Raw genomic sequence first — 26,700 nt, forward strand, 5'->3', positions numbered from 1 at the left:
ATGGTGTTCAGGGGGTGGCAGTGCTGCCCCTAATCCCCGCACCTGGGAGGCTAAGGCAGGAGGATCTGTAAGTTTGAGGCCAGCCTGGGAAAGTTACAGAGAAAGTTCAACCAGCTTGATAACCATCCCACCAAAATAAAAGGGATAGTCAACCCCCCCGCAAAAACAGCCTGAACTCCGTAGTGAGCCCTGTGTCAATCAGTCCATCAGTTAATCAATCAATCAGCCAATCAGTGGACTGTTTGATCTACTCTCCAACCAGACTTCATCCTCTGAAGGAGAGGAGCTTTGTCTTAATTCATTTGTACTTTCAAATTGTAGTGGGAATTCATTAAATGGCTTCTTAAACTAAATTAAGGAAAAGCAGACAGAGATGAGGGATAAAGGGAAAATCAGAACAGAGGAACAAAGTGGGAGAGAAAAGAGAGGACTGAGCAGGGGAAAAGGAGATTCAGAGTTGGCTTCACAAATTACAGGAAAACTGACACTGATGTTTTAGTGAGGATCGGCAGGAAGCAGTACACTTTAAAGAGTCTAAACACTGTGTGGAAACAGGAAGACTGGCTCACGGAGTAACCTTGTTCCTGGCATAGCGAATGGCTGGAATGTTGGTTAAAGTGCCCGTCCCCAGCTGGGTGTGGTAGCACATGCCTGTAATTCCAGCACTCTTGGAGGCTGAGGCAGGAGAGTGGAAACTATGAACTCATCCTAGGCAACTTACTAATTTATAAGATCATGTCTCAAAATAAAACATAAAATGCCATTCTTGGTTGTACCCTGGACAATTGAATCTTTGGAAGTGGAACCTCTGAGATTTTTTAGAATGAATATCTCAGATACTGGAGCTTGCAAACCCTTGACCCAAGCCTTCCTGGGCACCTATTAGTGAGCTTTCCATTGCTGTGACAAAGTAGCTGAGAATCAAAACATAACAGAGGAAAGGTTCATTTTGGCTCACGGTTTCAGAGGTTCCAGTTCATGGGTAGCTGGATGCTTATAGCTCCATGATGAAGCAGAAATGTTCTGGCAGAAAGGCTGCTCATCTGATGGCAGCCAAAACACAAAGAAAGAGTGAGAGTGAATGATACAGCTTGCAAAGCCATGGTTCCTCAGTGCCCCCCCATCCAATTATGTCCTAATTCCAATAAATGTACTGAGCTATGAATTCATCAAGGATAAACTCATTAATGATAATATATCCAGTCACCTGCTAAGAAACCTATCAGCTACCAATAAAGCCTTCGACACCATCAACCTTTGGGGGGTGGTGTTTGGACCCCAACCATAATAATGTACTTTATGCCCCTTTATCACAGCCTGGTCTGCTCTGTCTAGGACTTGGCCTTTTTAGTGAAAGATGGGTTTGGATTAGGAAAGACCCAGAAGACTTCTGCATAGAAACTATGGTGTACTTTCATTCATGCTGTATAATGTCACTGTCATACATGTTAGTGCAACTGCACACAGACACATGCGCCTGCATGAATACGGGCACAGTGAGCACTTCCTGAAGGCTGCTGTGCCAGTGTCTTGAGTCACTGGCTTTGTCTCTTTGATGCCTCCTGACCAGGGCATCCCTGATCAGCACTGGGTCTGGAAATCAGGGAGAACCAATAGGGATAGAAAACCACTTTGGGGCAAATCTTTTTGGATGAAAATCCTTGTATTTCAAAACTTTGACTTCTGTTTCTATATAACACCAAGACATAGATGTCAGAAGTGAAAAGGTTAATTTTATTTTTAAACACTCACGCAGACCTAGTGGCCGATGAACTTGCATTTTGCCTTCATTTTTCCCAAAGTGACTCATTCTTCTTGGTTCCTGGCACCTGTTTCAAAACTAGGCTTTCTTTTCTGTGTCCTCAGGGCATGCCAACCCTGTGTGAAACCATGAGGTAGATCCAATAGATGGGTGGAGGAAACTCCTATTGGATCTACATAATGTATTCATTGTTTGAAACCATCCATTGTGCAGAAAGCAGCGGTCAGATTCGTGATGTGAAATAGGGAACTCACGCAACTCTGAAAGCAGAGTTTCCACCCCTAAGGTGACTGTTTACATCACAGGGCTGGAATCCCTGTTAATACCTCAGGTTTTCCTTCCATGAATACTGCGTTAAGTCTGGGGTTTCTCAAGGCAGCCCACTATAAAAAGGAAATTCGAGCCAACAGAATCTATATGAAATGCGAGTCCGGCTGCCTGTCCCAAGTTCACTTGCACAGAGGACTCCCTCGAGCTCTCCCACTTCCCTTCTTCTCTGTCGTCTTGGTCTCCTTTTTCAAGTTCCTCAGTCAGTTAATTCACATTTCCTGATTTGGCAAAAACTTCTCCCCACCTCCCTTTTCTTGGGTAAAACTTCCTGAGGTGACATTTGAGAGAACTGTTGCCACATGCCAGAGCTTTAGGAGGAAAATGGCACTTAGGTTTAATTCTAAAAAGCCCCACGGTGGTTACTACTACATAAAAGTCAGATGAACTTTGTACCCCAAGCTGTCTGTTTTCCAAGACTGGCTGGTGCTGGTGACCCTGGAGGGCGAGATGACCCCAAGCAGAGCGTGCCTCCTGGCCTTGGCGGCCAGTGACAGCAGAGGTCTTTCCAGCCCTGGCCTGCTGAACAGAAGCCAGCAACAGGGAGGGTGTAGATTTCCAAGGCCACTCTGGAATCTAAGAAAAAGAAGAGGGCATTAGTTACCCTGGCCCTGGGAAGAATCCCTCTGAGGCCCATTTGTGCCCAGGGATGCACAACCTCCTTTAGAAAACCTGGAGGAGCCAGGCAGGTGCTGTTTGCACAACTGCGCCTGTTCCTGGGAGATGGAGAAGCGGGTGACTTGTTTTCATCAGTAGCACCCACAACCTGTCCCCGTACCCCTCAGAGCTGATGTGCCAACCATCTTCCCTCTTCCTCAAAGCTGGGCTCCACCAAGGCCCAGCCACCTCCACCGGCACTTCTTGGAAATCAGCTTAGGCCCGGAGCTGCAGGGTCCCCTCTGGTGTAGAAAGAAAAGCTTATTCTAGGTGCCCGTGTCACCACCCGTGGGTCCTTGCCACCTTCCCCGAGAGGTCCTTCCTCTCCACAGGCAGAGCCTTGCCCTTTTGCTGTATCTTAGTCTGCTTCTCTGCTGTATTCTCTCCTCTGTGACCTTGTCACCACCTACCACATGTACATGCACTGTGAGTTTCTCCGGAGCCTCTCTATACATCCTAGGACAGAAACTAGGAAGTGGGAGTTTTGACTGTGCTTTGGTGGCCACAGCATCTTTAGCACTTAGAGCAGTGACTGGTACATAGTAGGTGCACAATAAATGTTTGCTGAATAATGAAGTAATTTGAGGTACTTCCAAAACCTGATAAAGATACGGGCAGGTATAGGTTTTGGTCCAGGAGGGGCCTTCTGGAGTTCCAGGGCAGGAAGGAATTAGAAGTGGGAAGAGAGACAGCATTTATGTTACAGGGAAATTGCTGAACTGGTGTTTAATACTTGCAGTGCATAGAGCATTAGATGCTATTGCTGATATTTCAGGAATGAAGAAACTGAGGCTCAGAATAGTCACATAACTTATTCAAAGTCACACAAAGAGGAAGTGCAGACAGCCTCAGACGTGTCTGGAGATCGTGGGGGCTCTTTCTGCTACACTTCCCTTCCCTGTCTCGTCTGGGAGAAAGGCAGGGATGTGGCGGCACTAGATTACCTAGAGACCTGGCTCTTCAATCCCTGGCCTTTGAGGATTATCCTGAAAGCTGTGTAGGTTAGAGGTCAGCCTGGCTATGCTGTAATTGCCAAGAAAGTCAGAGCACAGCCACGGAAAATCTGATGCTAGATGCGTGGTGTGAAAGGTACCTACTTTGTGGAAGCAAAGCAGGGCTACTCTCTGTTGCAAGACTTAAATCTGAGAGTAGTTGGGTTGGGGATCTAGCTCAGCGGCATAAGCGCCTGCCTTGTAAGCAGGCAGTCCTGAGTTCAATCCCCGGTACTGATAAAAAGGAAAAAGACAAAAAAAAAAAAGAAAAAAAAAAAAATCTGAGAGTAGTGACGGAGAAAAGGAAAGCAACTTTAGCAGGAGGAAGAGACTGAGTTTGTTCATATGGACTCACATTTTCCCTAAGAGAAAGACACTCCTGACTCTCCAGCCCCAAAAGCCCAGAGGAAGGATTTTGTAGGCATGATTGGTGTTTTTAAGTGCGCCCCTTTTCCCAAAGGCTACCATTGTGCTTTTAAAAATCGGAGTCAACATCCATGTCATCTTTTCAAGTTATTTTTGCAGGATGTCTTCATGTTTGTTTTCCCTGCTTGCTCTTCTCCCTCACTGCATACGTGCGTGTGTCTTGTTCTCCAGGTCTTCACCTACGAATATTTATTGAACACCTAGGATATGCTAATAAGGCCTGTATGTAGCATTACCAATGAGAATGCCACAGGCCTGACATTTAAATAGGAATCTTTCATTATTCTTCTCTTGCTATCTTTGTTTTTTAGTTATTTTATTATGTATGCTTCCCATGCACCTTCAATTTTTCATCTAAAGATGGGGTGCTAAATATAAAGTTCAAAAGGTAAAACTATGACTCTCATACAAATATAAAATGAACACATGCTAAAGATTTTATTTAACTCATTAATTCAGGAGACACCAGAAAGATATTAAAACCAAACAAAGGATAACTTTAAGAACAGATATGTGTGTGGGCAATTGGAATGCTGAATTAAATTTATTCATACATGCAAAATTGGATAATCATAGAGAAAAATAGGCAGTGTCTTGGATCATTTACTGGGTACAAATCTACTATATTTCTACCAAATAAAATGTATACTTTCAAAACAAGAATCATTTGAATCAGTATAGTGCAGACATATCTGATTGTTTACTGTCTCCTAAAACATCCTCCTCTACAAAATTATAGAATAGCATAATCCATCCAAGATAATCAAAGGTACTTTCCTCTATAAAATCATTTAATTCTTGGGGCTGGGGATTTAGCTCAGCGGCATAAGCACCTGCCTTGCAAGCAGGCGGTCATGAGTTCGATCCATGGTACTGATAAAAAGTTTAAAAAAAAAAAAGACAAAAGAAAATCATTTAATTCTCAGACAGCCTGCTAGACAGTATTCAGGATTCTACTGAAAGGACTCCCTGGAGTCCCACTGAGCCTTTTCCAAGGCGTAGACATTTTTTCTGATTGGGGATTTATAAAGAGAAGCTTTACCTCAAGCCCTGAGACAACATCATCAGCCCATTTCTTAGGACAATTGTTTTGTTTTTGTTTTTGTTTTTTAATTGGTACCGGGGATCAAACTCATGACTGCCCCTTTTGCAAGGCAGGTGCTTATGCCTCTGAGCTAAATCCCCAGCCTCTATCAGCCCATTTCTTAAAGAATCACTCTTGGAAGCTTCATTTATGTGCCATGAACATTAGGGAATTTGGACCATAGGACAGATGTATAGGACCATCACAGTACGAAGGTCCTAGAGAGGTCACAGAAGAAGATCCCACTGCTTTGGAAATAGGTTAGCTATGCGTTTGTGTGACTTAGCTCTCTCTGCACACAATTTCCTGCTTTCTAAAGAGGAGATAATAGTGGCTCTCACTGTGTTGAGAATATTATATTTTCATACTTGGTAGTTGCTACTAATCACTAAACTAAACCTTTGTGAGCAGAAAAGTAGACGAAGTAGACAGGGATGATGACCAGAGCCTAGCTGAAGGAGCCCTTTTTAAGAGAAGGGACCAGATTTTGCAGAGCACATTATTCTGTTGAATATTTGAAATGTTTATACCAATTCCTGTAAGCTCTTAGATTTGCATTTAATGTAGGATGATTCTAAGACCAGACTAGACAGGCGGTGGTGAATTCCAGTAAAACCTCCCACAAAGATGGCGAGTTTTTACATGCTGCATTTGAACTTCTCATTTTCAGGTAGAGAAGGGTGAAAAGGTTTCTAGCAGTGAGTTACAATTGTCTTTTAAGAGCCTAAAATCAGGGCTGAGGATGTAGCTCAGGGTAGAGTAGTTGCCTAACATATGCAAGGCCCTAATTCGGATCCCCAGGCCCACCAGAAAGAGAGAGAGAGAGAGAGAGAGAGAGAGAGAGACAGAGAGAGACAGAGAGAGACAGAGAGAGACAGAGACAGAGAGAGAGACCCTAAAATCATAGAAAGACAGGGCCGCTCAGGACAGTAGGGTAGAATAGGAAAGCCTCAGAAGACCACAGTTTCATACTGGTCTATAAAGGTACTATCAAAACTTTTCAAATGTTTAATTTGAATGCCATGTTTATTAAAAAAAAAAGTTCTTCAAAGTAAATGATTTGGTGTAATGAAAAGTTCTGGGATGTACAGAAGTGAGGATTGCACATAGTGAACTGTACTGCAGACGGTGAATTCCCCTGAATTCCTCACTTAGAAATCACTACAATAGCGTGGGATACCACTCAGTTGTAGAACACAGGTTTGGTGTGCACACAGCCTACGTTTCAACCCCCAGCACCAAAAATAAAAGCCCTTAAAAAGGTAAGTTATGTATTTTATGTTATGAATATTTTATGAAAGATGTTAGAGCCAATGTATATGCAGATGTGTTATATACTGAATTTTACTGAATTGAGAGCTTCTTGTTTGCTATCTAGTTTTATAGCATACATGGACACTGCTATCTAGTTTTTATGCAGACTTCTAATGACAGCATTTCCTTTTATCTCTGTTTACTTAAAGCATACTCTGAGATTGAAAGGTGACTGTTTTAAAACTGTTATCATTTGTGAGAAGTACATTTTTATCTAACTATGATTTTTCTCAGAACCGAAAGTGAAGCTCGGTGGATGACTGAATGCAGCCCAAGGCTCTAGATTAGAACTTCTGCATAAGAGAGAGAGAGACAGACTGACAGACAGATAGACACAGACAGACATAGACAGAGAGTGAGCATTTTTTTCCCTTGATATTTATAGAATAACAAAATCTAAACACAGATGCAAACTGAGTAATGATGTTGTAGCTATGTTTCGTAAGGTCCTATTTGTACATTTTTGTGTTAAATGGACACATCTTGGGATGACATTATGATAGGGCGTTGTTTTAATTTTAATGTATAAAAACAATTTATACCAAAAATTCCTTCAACTCTGTATTTTAAGATATCACTTGAGAGTTCTATTTAAAAAAACTCCAAAGCTTAAAGTTACTCTAATACATAACCTTTAGCACTCACTACCTTGTTTGTCATTATAATTATAAAATATTTAATGCTGGAAAAGATTTATATTACTTGGGGAAGCAAATCAAAAGAGATGAAAAGATCTAATAAGTCTCTGTCCACTGCTCCAATTCCTGAAAGATGTCTGGGAAGAAGAGATAGGGCCATTTAAGTTCTTTATCTTGTCTTATAGTTATTTTTTGAAACTCTTTTGTTCTAATTTAATCCTGCTTTTCTAACTGAGTGATAGTGCTCTCTCAGATGGTGCTCAGTATTCTTTCCAAATCCTCTAGACCAATCCTCCCCCTCACAGATTTTCGTGCATCCTTTTTGTATAACTGTTTATGTAAGGAAAAGGTCAGAGTTTTATCACATTCTAAGGAATTTTACGAGATGTAAATAATCTCCTTCATCCTAAATCCTTTTTTAGAGCTAATGTAACTCTGGTCAGTGAATCATCTAAAAAGGAATTTTGCTTTGGATAGTAGGATCGTGTCACCAAAAGAAAGAAATCCTTGAAAAGGAACGTATCCAGGTCTGCCACGTGTGTGCTTCTTCAGCACTATACTGCTAACGCCAGATCGAAATCCTTCCACTACCAACAGGTTGCTCTTGAATTCTAACTTCCACCTTAGTACTAAGCACAAGGATGTGGAACTGGAGAAATAAATCATCTGATCACACAGTGCGTGAGTGACAGGTGAGTGAAGCCTCCGTGTTCAGATAAGCATCTGAGACATCTAAACTGTGACACTCCAAGCCAACTCCGTATATTCTTTAATGGCTTCTATTCTTTTATACTAGAAGGAAGTGGAAATATTCAGTTGATATCAGGAAATATTACTCTTTTGTCTTTTAAATGTAGATTCTTATTGTTAATTAAAGGTATGTTCTAAAGCAAAAAGGGCCAAGAGTTACTAATTTTCTCCTCCTTCCTACTGAATACATTTAAGTAACTGTTTTTAATGGTTTGGTAAGGTGTCCAAAAGACTAAAGTTAGAGGTAAATTATATTGGGTAGGTCCCCTCACTCACATTTTCACATGATATCCAATTTATGGGACCGAATATAACACTGATTATCAAAACCACTTCTAGTTCAAACTGGAAAATGCTTCATAATGTTTACCTTACTGTTGTGTGTGACGTGAGGAATGATGGCATGAAGAAAATAAAGGCTACAAAGTCCAGGCTACTGTCCCCACACCCCGATTCATGTCAGCAGCCTATGATGATCTTCACAGTGGTGCTGTGCACTTTTAAACACTGCCTTCCACTGACTTCCTCCTTTACTGCACTTGAAATTCTTCAGAACCCAACTTCATTTTTTTCTTCTTTTTGTGGCACTGGCGATTGCACTCAGGGCCCTTTGCATGCAAGACAAGCACTGTACCACGAGCCACGCCCCAGGCCCCCAACTTCTTTTTTTTCTTGGTACTGGGAATTGAGCTCAGGCCTTGCTCTTGCCCGGCAGGCACTGTGCTGCTGAGCTACATCCCGGCCCTCCCCTCCAACTTCATTCTTCATGGAAATGAATAGTAAATTTTGGTTTCGAAACTGAATAACAGTTGTTTCATTAGAAATGATATTACCAAGTAAGAGCTCATCAAAACATCTCTTCCTCTTTGGTCTGAAGTCACAGCCTATTGTGTGTCTACTAACCCTAGAGCAAGCTAAGCTCAAGAGCTCCTTCAAAGTTGTGTCGTAGGGTACGGACTCTGGAGGGGCACATCTGCATAGAATCCCCAGGGGAGGTGAATACCCCAGTCTTCCACACTTCCCCCTACTACTAATCTGTTGACACTGACTTCCTGGTGATCTGGAGCCAGTAGCATTTGTCACCTTATTTCGGCCATCGCTGTGTTAAAAATTACCTAAAAACTTAGCAGTTTAAAACACTAAGCATTTATTTTCCTCACCCCTCCCTAGTCCACCCTCCATAGTATAGGAGCTCCTATATCTACATCCTGTGCTGGTATTTAAAAAAGAAAAAGCAAAGCAAAAACACCCTACTCTCATTTTGGAGGGTCTGCTGCAAGATAGCTCTGCCTGTGACCATCACGGCCTGGTTCTTTCCATTTGGAAAGACAGAAGGTGCGGGAAGGAGGGTGTGCACGTGGGAGCCGAAGACGATCACGGTTATCAGTGGTAGCTGAGTAGTGGTGGCCCAGGATCACCACTGTCATGAACTCTGCACTCCATACAAAAGAGCTCTGGTAAAAACTCATCTTAACAACTGCAGAGTCCAGACCAGTCCCACCGAACTGTTGCCCTTTAATCTCACGGACATTAGCAAGCCATCCCTGTCTGAACCCACCGTTATATGTATATGCAGAGCCTAGCAGCAGTTTGTTGGGTCTGTGAATAAAATTACCCACCAAGAGCACACCTAGGAGTTTAGTCTAAAAACCCTCACACTACACATTTTCTAATCAAAGCATATTGATTTAGAAGCCTGGTTTTAGAAGTCACTGTGGAGCGTGGAAACCAGCTCCTGACCAAATATGTTCCCCTATCTCTCATGGGATCTCTCTGTTCCCGGAGATTCCGCAGCTCATTGCTCAGACAGAAATAAAAACATCTATTCTCTCCAGATTAGGAGACCTGGAGCCATTGGAACAGAAGGCTAATTTAGTCATCAAAGCACAGAAACATGATTTGGACTCATGTTTATTCTTTAGAACATTTCCATTGATGAATTATTAATTATAATTTTTATGAACTTTATTATATCAAACAATGAGAACAGGAAAAATCACAAAAATAAAGTATTACATTTTTAATATTTATTCAGTGTTTATAAAAAGGCACCAAAATTTTCTTTTTTTTTTTTTTTGTTTTTTGTTTTTTTTTTTTTTTTTGGTCTTTTTCTCGGTACCAGGGATTGAACTCACGACTGCCTGCTTGCAAGGCAGGCGCTTATGCCGCTGAGCTAAATCCCCAGCCCCCAAAATTTTCAATATTGACTGGTCTTTTTGTTTTTTTGTTTTTGTTTTGGGTACTGAGACTTGAACTCAGGACCTTGCACTTGCCGGGAAGGTGCTCACACTGCTGAGTTATATCCCCAGCCTCCACTTGACTGGTTTTTGATACACAAAAGTCTAAAAAACATCAGAAATAATTCCCTGATGGCCCACAATGAAAATATCAGTAACACTCTACAAAAAAATTTTTACTGCGGTTGTCACACCTAAGGCAGGCTGCACAGTGGCAGGAGCACATCCTATGTATCGACGTGGCTTATACTGACAGCCCCAGTCATTTGCTCTCCTGGCCTTTCTGGAGGTCATACTTGACATCGTGGTGCTCTTGCTGGTCTGTCAGGAACTTCTTATTATATTACACAGTATGTAGTTAATAGGAACATAAAATATCAATAAAATAAATTATTAAATTATTAATTTATATTGCTCATTAAAATAGACATCAACGGGGCTGGGGATTTAGCTCAGTGGCATAAGCACCTGCCTTGCAAGCAGGCGGTCATGAGTTCGATCCCCGGTACCGATAAAAAGTTAAAAAAATAATAATAATAATAGACATCAACATTTTCACTTCAACTGTTTACTTGCTTACAAAACCTAAAAAATAGTATCAAAAATAAAAACCTGGGGGCTGGGGATTTAGCTCAGAAGCATAAGCACCTGCCTTGCAAGCAGGTGGTCGTGAGTTCGATCCCTGATACTGATAAAAATGAAAAAGACAATAAATAAATAAATAAATAAATAAATAAAAACCTATGTGGGCCATAAAGTCAGCACAAACAAAAGTCTGCCATAGAAATACCTATTATGCCTGAGTCAGTCTTTACACATGAAAATTTCACATTCCATACAAATTACCACTTACACTGATAGCGTGTATGTTTTGTTTTCTTGTACTTTCTTCTAGGGAACACTTGACTTTTTTTTTTCTTGTTGTCGTAGTAGGTCTTTTTGATGTTGCACCTGCCTGGTTCACCTGTCAGCTCACCGGTGTGCTCCACAATATTTTTGTGTGGCTCCCTGGGTAGAAACATTTTGTTTTGCCTCTGCTATAAATGATCTCTTAGGAACTCCAGTTCCAATGGTCTAAAAAATTTCTCTGCGATATCTTGTGTTTATTTTCTCTGTAAACTATCAAACTATTTATGTCACACATGTTTAGGATTGAGTAAAGCACAACCATTGGCCAAAGCTTTGTGTTTCAAATAACATCATGGTTGCTGCATAATTTAACAACATCTACTCCACGTTCAGGTTTGTTGTTGAAAGTTTCCATCTCAGGCTTCCATCTTGTCGAGGTTTCCCTGTCAGTATTTCCATCATAGTGAAATGTTGACACAAGCAGTACCAGTTTGTTTTTCTTTGCCATAGACAAGGCCAATGTTATAGCTTTCTGAAATTCAAAGACTGTACTATACAATTCTCTCTTTTGAAATTGCAACATTTCTTTTGGTTGCTCCTGTATACAGTTCCTGCACTGGTCAGTTGGAAATTGATAAACCAATTATCAAATGTCACATCCTAGTTAGCTTGGGAGATGGGAGCAACAGGTCTGTTCACATCATCATTGGGTTTATTACTGTACAAATAAGGACCTGATGGCTGAGCTCCAGGATAAATGTCTAAATTGAAAGCATAATAAGTTTTCACATCTGCAAAGCATAAAGTTTTATGCTGTACTTTGACCCATCACTTTTCTGCAAGTCTTTCACATTCCTGTGATCACATTAGAAATCTGTGCTAAGTATGAATGCTTTCAGTTCAGCCAATCAGATGTCAAACCCATTTTTTAATATAGTGATTGGTTTACTTGCATTTTAGCCTCTGTGTATTTCATAGCATCTTTTTTTTTTTTTTATGTACTGGGAATCAGACTCAGGATCTTATGCTTGCCAGGCAGGCACTTAATGCCACTGAGTTATATCCCCATTCCTCATAGTATTTTGTAGCCTTTCAAGTTACAGTTTCCATTCTGTCCAATACCTGTCACCCCTGCCAAGACCTTCACTATATTTTTGAACCTAGTTCTACCATTAGATCATTTCATTTGGTTGTGTGGCCATTTTGCAACATTATGACTAGTCAAAAATGTACTCACACTGCTGTTTGCTTCATCATTGAATTAAAAAGGTCTGTACTCCCTGTGTTTGTATCAGTTAACTTGTGCTCCATTTCACCATCACAGGAACTTTGGGTCACATGGCCAATGTCAAAGTCATCATCATCATACACACATACCACTCTTTTGTTGCATAAGCATGTATTTTACTATAAATGATCATCCACATCCACACATGAGGAACTCTGATGATTCACTTTTCATCTCCTCCAAAACTTGCAAATCTTGTTTTTTATTTGCCATTGTACTGAATTGGGCTACTTTTACTAGGAAAATCAAAAGAAAACTTTTTTTTAAACAAATACTGCAGGGGAGTGGGTTTATTGGACTCCATGTGATGCTTGAGTGAACATACAAAAAACCAGTTAGACAGGCGGATCCAAATCCCATTTTGACACTTTTGCACATGTGCTTTTATTTACATACTGTTGGGCATCTCATTGAACTTCTCTTTTTCTTGGCTTTCCCATCTACAAAGGAAGAAATTGCTCATAAAGTTGAAGTGATTTCCTCCTTAATGATTTTAAGATATTTGGGAGCTTGAATCTCCTCGAATAACATCTGGGAACAGTAAGGTCTGCTATCTGTGATCAACAGCATTTTCCACAAAGATGAATCGCTAACTATGTGTCTTGTTGGTAACTACAGCTGTGTGACAAATTATCCTCAAATATAGGATAGAATTGACATTAATTCTCTCACACAGTGTCTGAGAAATCAGAAGTGGCACATCTGGGTGTTTCTAGCTTGGAATCTCTTGGAAAGCTTGTTGTCCAGAAGTTGAGCAGGGCTGTGTCTTCTGAAGTTGATCAGAAGTGTCTGCATCCAAGATAGCACACTCACATGGCTGTTGGCAGAGGGCTCCAGCAGCCCAATTGTGGAGCTCCCTGGAGAGCTGCTTGAGTGTCCTGAGGACATGGAAGTTGGCTTCCCCTGCAGGGACCAATCTAACAGCAAGAGCAAGACAAAAGCTACAATTCACTTCATGACTAGTCTCCTGGGTTACACATGGTCAGTTCTGCCATTCTGTCCACTAGACACAAGTTGCTAACTATAGCCCACAATTCTTAGGAAGATGAATTGGGTTCTGTGTCTTGAAAGATGATGTGTGAAAGAATTTGTGAACTTATTTATGAATTTGTGAACTTACTTAAAACCCCTAAGCCACATGTTTGGTTGAACTGGATGCAGATCATGGACGCCACACAGATCGTGGGCATGCTAACAAGTAGCAACTAGCAATACTGGAGTAACACGGCTTGGAATCCGTTTCCCCATGTTTCCTCCCCTGGATGTCACACCCATCCAGTGGGTCAAAAGTATTAAGCAGAAATGAAAGTGAGGTGACTTTGGACAGGGCATTTAGCAAGTTGTATACCTAGGAATTACGCCCAGGCCCCTTTGCTACCCTTCAAATGTAAAACTTAGCATAAAGACCTTTGTACAGATAAGTTTCTTGAGCAAGATTGGCTGTTTCTCACTTCTCACCAATTGTTTTCACTCATTTCATTAAGTTAAAATTTTTTTCAATGCACTTCTAAAAGTACTTGAAGCGGTTTACAAATATTTAAGACGAGAGGAGGAAATACTTCCAGGCACTAGAGCTGATCAGATTACAGTTGGCCATAAATTTGGTTCTTCATATTTTTCTGGCAGTGAAGGTGAAAAAAGAAACTTGACAGGTGACAGCGGTCTTGCCGCCTGACGAGAGAGCGCGTACATGTCAGCCTTACCTGAGAGTGGCTCAAGAGGAGCTTTAGCAAGTGGATTTGTGCGGCAATAATATCACTTGACACTGTGGTCACTGTCTTCAATCCTGCTTTGACAACAGATATTCTCAGTCCACCCCTGGTGTAAACGTAGAGGAAACATTTTGCCGGTGATTTGGTGAGCATACTTGAGTCAGAGAACAAGGAAATGAGATCCAGGCATCTCCTCTTCTAACTTCTTTCTAAATTAGAGAACAGCTCTTTGTGAATATACATGAATGTGTGTCTAATCTGTCTGCTAACCGGTCCTAAAGAACAGTTCTTTAAAAAACTGCTAAGTTTTACTTGTTTGTCTTAACATCTGATCGGCATCTCTACCACAAAGGTTGTATATTATCAGTTGAATTTGAGGTTTTGAATATCTGCTACAATGGAGTAAAGGAGGCTAGTATAATGTTGTAGGAAAACACTATAAAATTGGACTACCAGAACTCTAACTAAAGATGGTTCCTTTTTGGACTGATAGGATATGATTCTGCAACTCTAAAACTGATACAGCAGTCTAGTGTGGTGGTACAAGGCTATAATCCCAGCTGTTTGGGGGCTAAGAGAGGAGGATCATGAATTTAAGGACTTCCTGGGAAAATTAGCAAGACCTTGTCTCAAGAATTTTAAATAGCTGGGCATGGTAGCACATGCTTGTAATCCCAGCACTCTGGGAAGCCTAAACCAAGGATTGCAAATTTAAGCCCAGCCTGAACAACATAATGTTTTAGGGAAAACACTAGATATAGTGGCACACTGCTCTAATCCCAGCACTCAGGAGGCTGAGGCAGGAGTATCGCCATGAGTTTGAGGCCAGCCTGGTCTATGTAGTGAGTTCAAAGCAAGTCAGAAATGCACAGTGTCTCAAATAACAGTCAAGAAAAAATGCTGAAATGCATTCGTTCCTCAGCACAGAACCTTCCCACTTGGGCCTGGTGACAAGCAGTGTCAGTTCTTTCTCAGCCTGAAAAGAATTTCAAATATATCCCAGCTCCTACATTAGTGACTAACTGAAACCAAAGCCTTATACCACATGACACAGAATCCTGGAATAGATAACTTTAGCCAAAAAAAAAACCAAGAAAATGCTAAGGCAGGTGCGAGCAGCTGTCCACTTCTCTCTCTCTCTCTCTCTCTCTCTCTCTCTCTCTCTCTCTCTCTCACACACACACACACACACACACACACACACACACACACAGAAAGAAATTCAAACCTAGCTCTAGTACAAATATGCATTCTTTCAAGCACTCAAATTCTTTTAGGTTCTTTCTAGTTAGCTGAAAAATATACCCTAAAAATGTACCCCAAATTAGGTGGCTTAGTATACTTTTATTTAGTATACTAGATTACAGTAGTCACAAATCTTTCTATTAATGGACCTTTCTTTCATAATAGAATTATAAATGAAATACATAAAACTTGATAGCCCATATTTTTTTTTTTTTTTGTATTTTTACTGGTACCAGGGATTGAACTGATAGCCCATATTTTTGACTGACACTAGGTGATTTTCCTTAGGAAATCTTCATTTAAAAGCAGTCTCCTCATATCCTGTTTATTCATTCCCTTGCAAGCCTTCACTTTCTATTTAGTGCTTATATTTCTATAATGTATGGCTGATAAGTGTTGCAAAGAAACGAGATCCATGTGTAGGGAAAGATGGAGAAAATGGAATGAATGTGAATCTTTGTGGAACAGTCCAGAGCCCAGGAATGGAAGCCTTCAGGAAGCTACTTGACGGGATGAGTAGTAGACTCAGATTCTCTTCTGGGTTGTGGGTTAATATTTGCCCCACTGAGATCTATGCTTTGCCTATCGGAAAGGGTATCATTTGGTATAATTTTTCATCTTAAATAGAATCATGAACATTAATTTCTGTGGCACATTAAAAAAAACCTTTGAAAGTTAACAAACTGCCAAAGGATATTATTGCAAAGTTGTCCTCATGAGTCCAAGAATGAGCCAGGGATGGTGGCACACACCTATAATTCCAGATTTGGGAGAATGAAGCAGGAGAACCACCAAGTTTAAGGCCAGCCTGGGCTCCATAATAAGATCTTATCTCAGAAAAAAAACCAAGCCCCCCTCAAAAAAAAAGAAAGAAAGAAAAAATAAAATGATCCCAAAATGGTCTTTTTTTTTATTTTAAAAAACGATTAAGATAAAGGAGAACATAACAACACAGGTCAGAACAGAACAAGTAAGCAACATAGTGTTTCACCACAGGATAACCCCACATAACAGTAGCTACAATAGTGTCTCTTTCCTTGAAATATTTGAGTATGCCTTCATATACAATAATATCAAACATAACAAGATAGTATAAAACCATTCAAGAGAATGAAAGTATTACAGAGTATTCAGAACCAACTAACAGAAAATCAACAATTGTTACTATATTATCTCCTTGTCTATAAAAAATTTTGTTTATGCTATCACATGTAATAAAATCCAATAAGACGGGGCTGGGGATTTAGCTCAGCGGCATAAGCACCTGCCTTGCAAGCAGGCGGTCGTGAGTTCGATCCCCGATACCGATAAAAATGAAAAAGACAAAAAAAAGAAAAAAAAGAAACATTCGTTAAGACATAAAGCTGGCTAGGGCCCTTCCTCCCAGACAAAGTCCCTGGCTGAGTGAGTGGGGATCCCCACATTCAGGCAGGAACGATACAGATATTTTACAAGAGGTTTCGTATTTTACATTTTATTTTTCCAGCTTTACCAAGGGATAATTGATCAATAAAATTGTATAAAATTAATTCATATAATGAGCCGAGGCCCACTTTCTTGGCAAGCTTGAAGTGTAAAGTACAGCATTTTAAACTTCAGTCACTGCAGTTATTAAGGCTCCGGCAGGCATCCATCGTATAACTGAAAGCCGCTCAACTTGGCACAAATCTCTCCCCATTCCTCTCCTCCTCCTCTCTCCTTCCAGTGCCACACAAACACTCTTCTGCATTTTTCTTTACTATTTTTTTTGTTTGTTTTTGTTTTTTGATCTTTTTGAGACAGGGTCTCGCTATGCTGTTCAGGCTGGCCTTGGGCTCACTTTGTAGCCCAGGCTGGTCTTGAACTTGTGACGATTCGCCTACCTCAGTCTCCCAAGTGCTGGGATTACAGGAGTGCGGCACCAGGCCCAGCTGCTCTTCCACATTCTACTTTCTGCTTCTTTTTTTTTTTTTTTTTTTTTGTCTTTTTCCTTTTTATCGGTACCGGGAATTGAACTCACGACTGCCTGCTTGCAAGGCAGGCGCTTATGCCGCTGAGCTAAACCTCCAGCCCCTACTTTCTGCTTCTTAGTTTGATTTTTTTTTTAGATTCGACATGTGTGATCTTACAGTATTTGTCTCTGTCAGATCTTTTTTTGTTTCCTTTTCTCTCTCTCTCTCTCTCTCTCTCTCTCTGTCTCTGTCTGTCTGTCTCTCTCTCTCTCTCTCTCTCTCTCTCTCTCTCTCTCTCTCTCTCTCTCGATGTGAGGCTTTCATGATATTGACCTTGAACTCCTGGGCTCAAGTAGTACTCCTACCTACCTCACATTCTCCAGTGCTGTGATTTGTTTCACTTGGTACAATGCTCTCAAATTTCATCCATGCTGTTGCAAATGGCAGGATTTCCTCTGTATTCCTTTTATAGCCGAATAATGTTTGTGCATGTGTGTGTGCATGCATGCGTGCACGTGCATGGGTAATTCCTTTACCCATTAGTTCATCAGCAACATAAGCTGCTGTCATGTCTGGACCATTGTGGATAATGCTGCAGTGAACACTGATCTGGCTTCCTTCAGACAATGCCCAGAAATGGGATTTCAGGACCCTATGGCAGATGGCATCTTGGCTGGTTCATTGCTATTTGGGTGTCGCTGGAGCACAGGTACAGGGAGGGGCTGCCAGTGGGACGAGAAGCAGAAGCCATGGTTCCTAAGGCCTCGCAGGCTGGGTATGGCCTTCTGCAGCACCTGCTGGGTCCCTCCTGAAATCCCAGCGGCTCTGAGTGCTCTGCTTTCTCCCTTGGCCCCAGGCCCCCAGGACCGCTAGATTTTCTCCCTTTGGTGGCTGCTACCAGTCACCTTGTCTCTTCCATCTGGAATTGGTGGCTTCAGCTTCTAGACTTTTTGTTTCCTGTAAGATCATGTTTTTGTTAAAAGCTTCTCAAGATTAATTATAATAGAAAAGGTCTTGAAGAATAACAGAAATAACAGATATGGGAAATATGGGAATCTTGAAATTTAAGAGTAACATGGATTAATATATCTTCTTTTTTTTTTTTTAAGTCAGAGGACTTTAGTGATAGTACATGACAAAACAGGCCCCCTAAGTGCCTCACTGGAATAGAAACTGTGGTAGGGAAGGGTTTCTCTCTGTGTTGGGGGCCAATTTGGGGCAGGAGCGTCCCTGCAGCTGAGGGTCTCTTTTCCTCTTGTGCTCTTACTAGGAATGTTGTTGCAGGGGTCTCTTTCTCTTTATAGATCACTATCTCATTGCTATTGACAAAGCCATTGCCCTGTCAGGAAATAAGCATGACAATGTAGTCATGAGGGCAATGTCAGCCCCAGCATTGAAGGTGGAAAAGCGGGTGTCATTTTAAGTTATAGGAGACAGCCTACTCCCTGGTAGAGCCCATGATGCCTTTTGGGGGCCCTCCAATGCCTGCTTCATCACACTAGTGATGCATCGTGTTGGCCAGCTCTCTCCAGGCAGCAGGTCCAATTCGCAGCTCATGTACTAGGAGTGGGTACACAGGAGGCCACGCCAGTGACATTCCCTGTCGGCTCAGGGGTAACCTTGCAGTGTCAGTGGATGCAGGGATGATGCTCTGGGCATCCTTATGGCCCCGATGTCATTTCCCCAGAGGGCTCCTCCATGGCCTTCTGAGTAGCAATGATGATGTACACTGTGGTCACAGAACTGTCCATGATGCCAAATTTGCTGTGGGTGACCTTGGCTCTGGGATCAACACCAGTGCTGTAGGAGGTAAGTAGAGGGAGTCGTGGTACATCTGAGTCATGCCTGTCTCAAACATGGGGCAGAGATGATGACCTTTGGATTCTAGCTTTCAAGTGAGCCTTGGCTTTCTCCATGGCCGTGAAGATACTGGTGGCCTCCACAACATATTCAGCATCAGTAGCATGCTGTTTGAGGATCTTACTCCTGGAAGGTGAAAGTGGGCTTCCCATTGGTGATAAGCTTCCCATTCTCAGCCTTCACTGAACCACTGAATTTGCCATGGGTGGAATCACATGGAATGCACATCCCATTTAGTTGAGGACAGTGAAGGGGTACCAATGCCAACAATATCTATTCTATCAAAGTGAAAAGCTGCCCTGGTGACCAGGTTCCCAGTACAGTTAAGTTCATTTACTTTGACCTCTACTCTTTTGTCTCAGGGATGCAACTGGCACTGCAGATGGTCTGGCTGTCTATCTATGCCTGGAGCCTTGATTTACATTTTTGAAAGATCACTTCAGATGTTCTACAGAGGATGGACTACAGGACATGGGGGTAGTAAAAAATGTAGGGAGAAAGTTGGAAGGCAACACAGATACTTAGGTACAAATGTTGTGCCTTGGATTAGGGCATACTAATGGGGAAGATGGTAAAAGTACTAGATGTTGAGTATACGTTAAGAATAGGACCGAAAGACTTTGCCACTGATTTGGACAGGAGTGGTAATGGGAAGAGAGAAGTCAAAGGTGAACCACTAAGCTCATAGATCGATGTTGCTCTGTTCACTGAATGTACTAGTTTGTTTTCTATTGCTACACCAAAATACCTGAGATTGGGTAATTTAAAGGTGTGTGAAAGAGGGAGGGAGGGATCATTTATCAAAGCTAGAAACCGGAGGCAGATATGGCCAGGGTTTGTTTTTTTTTCCTCCTCCTTCTTTTTGGTGTTTTTAACAACATCTCACCGTATAGTTCAGGTTGTTCTTAAATTCACTATGTAGCGCAGGCTGGCCTCAAACTCGTGGTGACCCTCCTGCCTCAAGCTTCCAAGTGCTGGGATTACAGATGTGCACCACCATGCCAGGCATCAGTCTTGTTCTTTTTTATAGTAACTCACTCTGGAAAGAACTTCGATCCCACAAGAACTGTATTACCATCGTTCCAGGACAGGGTCCCAGTGACCACCTAACCACTTCCACCTAGGCCTGTTAAGGGTTCTAATGCCTCATAACATCGCTGCATTGAAGAAGATGCTTCCCACATGTGAATCCCTGGGTGATTAACCACGCCCAGACCATTAGCCCCAAACTTTGCCCTTCTTAGGAATGATCCCTAGGACTGTCTAGCTTTGGAGTTTGAGATGAAACACTGTGGATAATTGCAAATAAGCAGAGAAACTACACGATTATTTTTTCCTCTTGCATGAGGGCTCCATTTCCTCTACATGGATGACATTATTGAGTAGCTAACAGTGTGGCTGTTAACTGGGGAGCAGGTACCTGTGCATGTGTGTATGTACACACGTGCACACAGGTGGGGCTTATCTCCGCCTTTCCTAGTGTGAATAGCTTTATCTAGTTAGTAGTTGTCATTATAGGAAAACAGAAAGTTGGACAATGATGCAGGAAAGTGAAAGACAAGAACACTGATGAGATGGAATGATAGGAAAACAGATGGGCAGCGGGAGGAGGGAAAGAATGTGCAGGCTTTCCAAAGGCACCCTGCGCCCGATTACACCCAACTTTCAAGACTGCTCCTGGGAAAACCATGGTATGCTGGAGATCATCTCCTCCTCTGTTGGCTTGCTGTATCACCAAGTCAAATTTAAGGCTGATTGGTACTCAGAGGAGGGGTGATGATTGTGGATCTTCAGCATCTTGAAGCAGGCCGGGCCAGTAATCATAAGATTCAAGAAGCTCTGTAAAGAAAGGAAGCTGCTCCTAACCAATCTCCACCTGCACAATCTGAGAGCATGTGTATGTGGGGTTGACGTGATAAAAGTTAGAGGAATGGTATGATTACATGGCCACAGTAACCCACTTCACTCCTGCAATGCCCATTTGACAATGTGATTGAGAAACAGATGCCACCATTTTGAACTTCTTGGGCAGCCCCTGAATGGATGAGCCCAGTGAGTCAGGAAAGGTGCATGAAGAGAAGGCTCCCTCCCCTCCACCTCTTCTGAAAGCCTTTTTCTGACCCTGTTAAAGGTGGAATTGGGAGGGACGGTTTGACTGGAGTGGCAATTTCTGTAATCACTGGTGGTGGCAGAGCTTCCTGATGTCATTTCTTCTGAAGAAGAGAAAAGCCGCTAGTATTTAGCACGGTGATCTCCCACTATAATTACAGGAACACGGGCTGTTACTCATATCCCCACCCACCCTACCTCTAACAATGCTCTTTTTTTCCCCTTCTTCCAGCATTAGGTAGCTGGGAGTAGACTTGAGCACAAAGCTCCCTGTCGGGTGCAGCCTCTGAGAACAGAATTGTGGCTTAGGTAGGGCCATATTAATCAAATCAGTATCAGTCAAAATGATTTAGCAAAAGATGAAAACTGTTAGGGCATTTCTTTACCCTGTAATTTTGTACTCTATTTCACAAAGTTTTTAAGAAGACAGACCTATATGAACATTTAAATATCTTCTTCTTCAGCAATACACAATGTATTAACTGTTGTAATTGTCCTACTAACCTGCTCTAAAACTTGGTTTCATTGTTTATCTTTTTTATCTTTAAAATAAATAAATAGCTTCTTCTTTACTCTGACAAACAACAAAGTTTTATTTGCCAGCTCTATTAATGTTTATGTCCTGTCTTTTTCAAGCAGAATATTTTCCCTTTTATCTAATATAAACTACATATTGGCAGTTGGCTACCTACCACACACCTTTTCTGAAGATCAAGTCAGCAACTGAAGAGCTTAACTCAGAGGCCATAATTCATTCTGGATTTTGCTAACAAGAAACATCCATTGAAAATAGCAACCCCACTTTCAAGGTCCTGTTATTATTCAGGCAGAGACTCAAAGCGATCCCTTGCTTGGCATACATGGAAGCCCAAATGTAAGATGTGTTCTGTGGGCAACTGTCTGCTTATTTTCTTTCCTAGACAAGTGGTTAACCCATGTTGAATATCCTGTGTTTATGGAATTCCAAAAAAGTTATGTCATAGAAATCACTGCTGTGTATGTGCACACATGAATGTGTGTGTGTGTGTGTGTGTGTGTGTGTGACTTACAGAGAATGTGAACTGATGCAGCTTGAAGAGAAATTCACTGGTTTCTAGTGACTGAGAATCTCTGCAGAAGATTCTGGCCTTCCTTCCCATGTACTGGGCTGTGTTACTGTGTTTATTACCTGTTTGGTTTTTTTTTATACATAAATTAGTGAAGAATTAAGGACCGGGAATATAGCTCAACAGCACAGGGACTGCCTGGCAAGTACAAGACTGTGAGTTCAATTCCTGATACAAAAAAAAAAAAAAAAAAAGGAATTTAAAAAATACATCCAAGGGCTGGCTTTAGCCCAGCAGTTCCTTGGACCATGCCTTGCTAGCTGCCTGGGCTGCTGGCTTCCATCGGTTCAGTGGTTCAAGATCTGAGGAGCTTCCCTAGTCCTTTTTTAAATAAAAGAAAAAAAAAAAAAATAAAGAAAAAGTATATTCAAATGGTGAAAGGCTAAGGAACCAGAGTATAACTAAAGCCAGACACACTAATCTGATGCTTTAATGAAATGCAAGAAATCTTAATTCATATTTTAAAGTTTCATTTTTTCCTTAAAATCTCTGAGGTTTACTTAATTAGCATCAACTTCTAAATAAACAAAGAATATGGAGAGAAAGCCCAGAATTTATTAGAAGGAAGAGCCTCATGAGAACTTTTATATTTTTAATGTTGTTTTAAATTTTTTTTAAAAATGCTATTTTGCTGTTCATCTCTATGAACTTTACTTTTGGGGGGAGGGCAATGCTACTTTTAAGATTCATGGTTTCATCTGTGATTTTAAAATTGCAATTATCATAATCACTAAAGAAAACGTTTTTCTGATTTCCATAAAACAGCTTAATATTTTAATTCAGCTTTAATATTTGAATTACCAAATGAATACTATAGCCATTTTGAAATCATTTCCTAACCCTTGAAAATAGCTGTCTCTTATTCTTTCAAACACTTATTCTTGGAGGAAAAAATACATATTTTGTTTGTTTTCTATTCATTATTTCGTATTGTCGTCACCTAAGTAGGGCCTCTTTGAAAAAAAATGCAAAATTAAGCCTAATCCACAATTGAGCCTTACATCCTGTGGTCTTGGATTTTTAAAATTTCATTCAAAACACACATTATAAACACGGTCTCCCCAATGACCATCTAGAGAGGAATGTGGCAAAACTCCAGAAACTATTGTAATATTTGGAATTTGCATGAGCACAAATAATCAGTGTGTGTTTTCACAAGGGGATTATGGGTTGCAGTTTTACAAACCCTACAGGGGATTTGCATGAGAGGGGCAAAGCTAAATTCCACATTAGCTGAGCGCCTCCAGGAGAAACCAAACCCTTGACAGCAAATGGAGAGGAAGAGGAGGTATTAAGAGGATCTTCTCGGTAACTCATACCGGTTTCTTATAGCCCTAATTTGAGGAAACATTCTGGCTTATCGGTTCCTATACCCTCGGGTTGGAAGCACGTTAGTTTGGTGTTGTTAACAGTAGAGCCTGACTAAGGGTGGGGGAGAGAATGGGAAAGGACAAACAGCAATGCCAAAAATTATGTCAGCATGTCGGGAAGATCCACATGCTAGAGGCAGGAAGTCTAGCGGACTTATTGAGATACCAAATAATGTTCTGAAAAAGTGCCATAAAGAAGAAAGACCTGGAAAAGCACTGAAAATTAATTTGAGTAAAATATAGACTTTGAGAAGTTTTTAAAACCTAGGCTTGAAAGAGAAAAGGTAAATCCGAGAAAGCTGTAATGGTGCCTCAAAATACGGAAGTTGTCTTATGGAAGCAGCATGTTTCTCTCCTGTCCCAAAACCTGGAGGAAAGGAACCCTAGTAAAGGAAAGTAATCTTATAATTTAAAAAAATGTGGGTTAAAAATGTGGACTAGTGCAAAAGAAGCAACTGAGAAGCTGGAATTATTTCAAAATTTGTAGCTTTTTAAATGAAGTTTAATATGATATCTTATTTGTGTTACATTTTATACCTCAGCTAATTTTAATGGTCTACTAATAAATTCATCAGTTCTTCAAAATTTGTTCAGGTAAAAATCCTTGTCTGGAGGATTCATTCCAAAATTCTTGCTTATTTTTAATACCAGACTTAACACACAGTACAGATCTATAGAAACACATGATGCCTGCTATTTTGCTGCCCATAAATAATTGAAGGTAAGTAGGTTTTGCCACCTCCGTGGTGTTTCAGTTTCGGTTTTAATACACTATTCTGAGAAATTTAGTGAACTAATATAGCCTTTTAGGCTGTTTTGCTTTTAATCACCATGAAATGCATATGATTTGGGAGGAACAAAGGGAAAAGACTTTCTGCATACAAATTGCACTAAGTTCATAACACACAAGCAGGGATCACATTTTCCTGCCCAGAAAGAAGCAGCTTTTGAGAAAAGATAGAGAAGATGACTTTTAAAGCAACTCGAAATTACCACCATTACAAACCAATAATTATCTCTGATAATTATGCTCTGATAACAGGTGAACCTAACAAGCAAGAGGAAATGGGAATTTCTTGTCGGGATTTTCAACAATGTTGAAACTTCTATGCCAAACGTCCTTAACATACATACTCAAATCCCATCAGTGTTTAGCTGTTCTTTAATGTACATCCATATGCAAAGAAGCAGGGGTTTTGCAGTATAGAAAATGACACAAAATTACAGGTTAAGTGGTAAACCAAAAAGGGCCTTTCTGACTCAGCAGAAAGATGGTTTCAAACTTGGTGTTGTCCACTTTTCTTCTCTTTTGCCCGCATAGAGGACTTAACCCAGGACCTCACAGCACACGTTCTAGCAGAGCCACATCAAGCCCTGTGCTTGACTGCTTCTTACTTGAGTATGCTTGAACAAGGCACTTAAAATCTGGGACCCTCGCTTGTCTCACCTTTGAAAAGAGAATTAAAAATCAACTTGCAGAGCAGGGCTGGTTTGTACCTGCTAAGTCTTGATTCCACATGGAGCTTTGTCCTTTTGTCCTTGGTGCTCAGATTTCAGTGCCCACAGCCTTTTTTTTTTTCTGAAACAGCGGACAGGTAGAAATGTCCAAGTCTGTACTTCTAAAACCCTAGTATCTACATAGTACTAAAGTAACGTAAATTATTAGTCTTTGCTTGTACCGTATGAAAGCGTTTCTTTAAGAAGTGCCAATTTGGAGGCTGGGGATTTAGCTCAGTGGCATAAGCACATGCCTTGTAAGCAGGCAGTGGTGAGTTCGATCCCTGGCACCAATAAAAAAAAGAAAGAAAGAAATGCCAATTTGGGGACAGGGAAGAGAAAATAAAAAAGAAATGGCAATTTACAGTTACATATTTTGACCAGCTTACATAACTGGAATTTACTATTAACCAAAAGGAATTTACAGGAGGGGACTTGGCTTTGATCTCTCCAGAGCATTTATCACTCCTGTTTAATTTCTCACACATTTATCATTACTTAAGATGTTTTGCTTATTTGCTACTTATTTATTGTTGGTCTTTCTACTGGAATTTTTAAAGTTTTTTGAGACAACTTCTCACTATGTAGCCTAAACTGGTCTTGAATTCACAGCAATCCTCCACCTCAGCCTCCCAAGCACTGGGATTCCAGACAGGCACCACCACTTCTGGCTTTTACTTCAATTCTTGACTCAAAGTTCCCAAGGGTGGTGACCTCAGCCTCTTGTCCAACCTGGCCCCTTCAATGCCTAGCACAGTACCTGGCTCCTGATCGTTCAGAAAATGTTCTTGAAATAGTGAATGACAGAGGGAAAAATTCAGTAAGAAGGAAGAGGAAATGAGATCAACAAACCCTTCAGATTCTTGAGCCCTGTAAGTATTTGATGGTGACATATTAGGAGAAGATGGCAACTTAGAAGGTTACACTGAGGGGCTGGGGTTTTAGCTCAGCGGCATAAGTGCCTGCCTTGTAAGCAGGCAGTCCTGAGTTCGATCCCTGGTACCGATAAAAACAAAAAAAGACCAAAAAAAAAGAAGGTTACACTGAAAAAGACTCGGTGTGTGGTCCCAGGCAGAGAGGTCTTCACAATTAACTTCCCCAAAAAGCTATGGATGAATACCCTGAAGCATCCAAACAGGAAGGGATGGCTGATCCCATGACTACCTTGTGCTAAGCATTTTGCAATGCATGCTGCATGTGTAACTTATTACTGCCTGCCACCATATGTGGTGAATATTAGTATTGTTACCCTCCTTTGGCAAGTGGCCTTGGGAGCTAAGGTACATACACAAGGCTTCCAAGTTGGTGTGGACTAAGATCTGACCTTTTCCCCTGTACCATGTGGCCTCCATTAACCTTAAAGGGTCCAAATAAAAAACACAACATCATTATTTTTCAGGTGCTTTCCTTTTATCTGAGATAGGGGCTTCCTGTACAGCCCAGGATGGCCTGAAACTCCTTATGTAGCTCAAGCTGGCCTCAAACTCTTGCATCTCAGCCTCCCCGAATGCTGGGATTACAGGTATGGGTCACCAAGCCTGGCTCT

At 41.1% G+C, this 26,700-nt stretch overlaps 1 protein-coding gene across 2 annotated transcripts in view; it reads left to right on the forward strand.

Annotated features, from left to right (window-relative positions):
* The window catches only part of Rbpj (recombination signal binding protein for immunoglobulin kappa J region), a 246,838-nt gene that overhangs the window by 91,332 nt on the left and 128,806 nt on the right, over positions 1–26,700 (forward strand). The gene's annotated exons all lie outside the window — the stretch shown is intronic.

Source organism: Cavia porcellus, unplaced genomic scaffold (genome assembly GCF_034190915.1).
Source record: "Cavia porcellus strain 051 isolate PalLab524CR breed Dunkin Hartley unplaced genomic scaffold, mCavPor4.1 scaffold_30, whole genome shotgun sequence".
Taxonomy (NCBI): domain Eukaryota; kingdom Metazoa; phylum Chordata; class Mammalia; order Rodentia; family Caviidae; genus Cavia; species Cavia porcellus.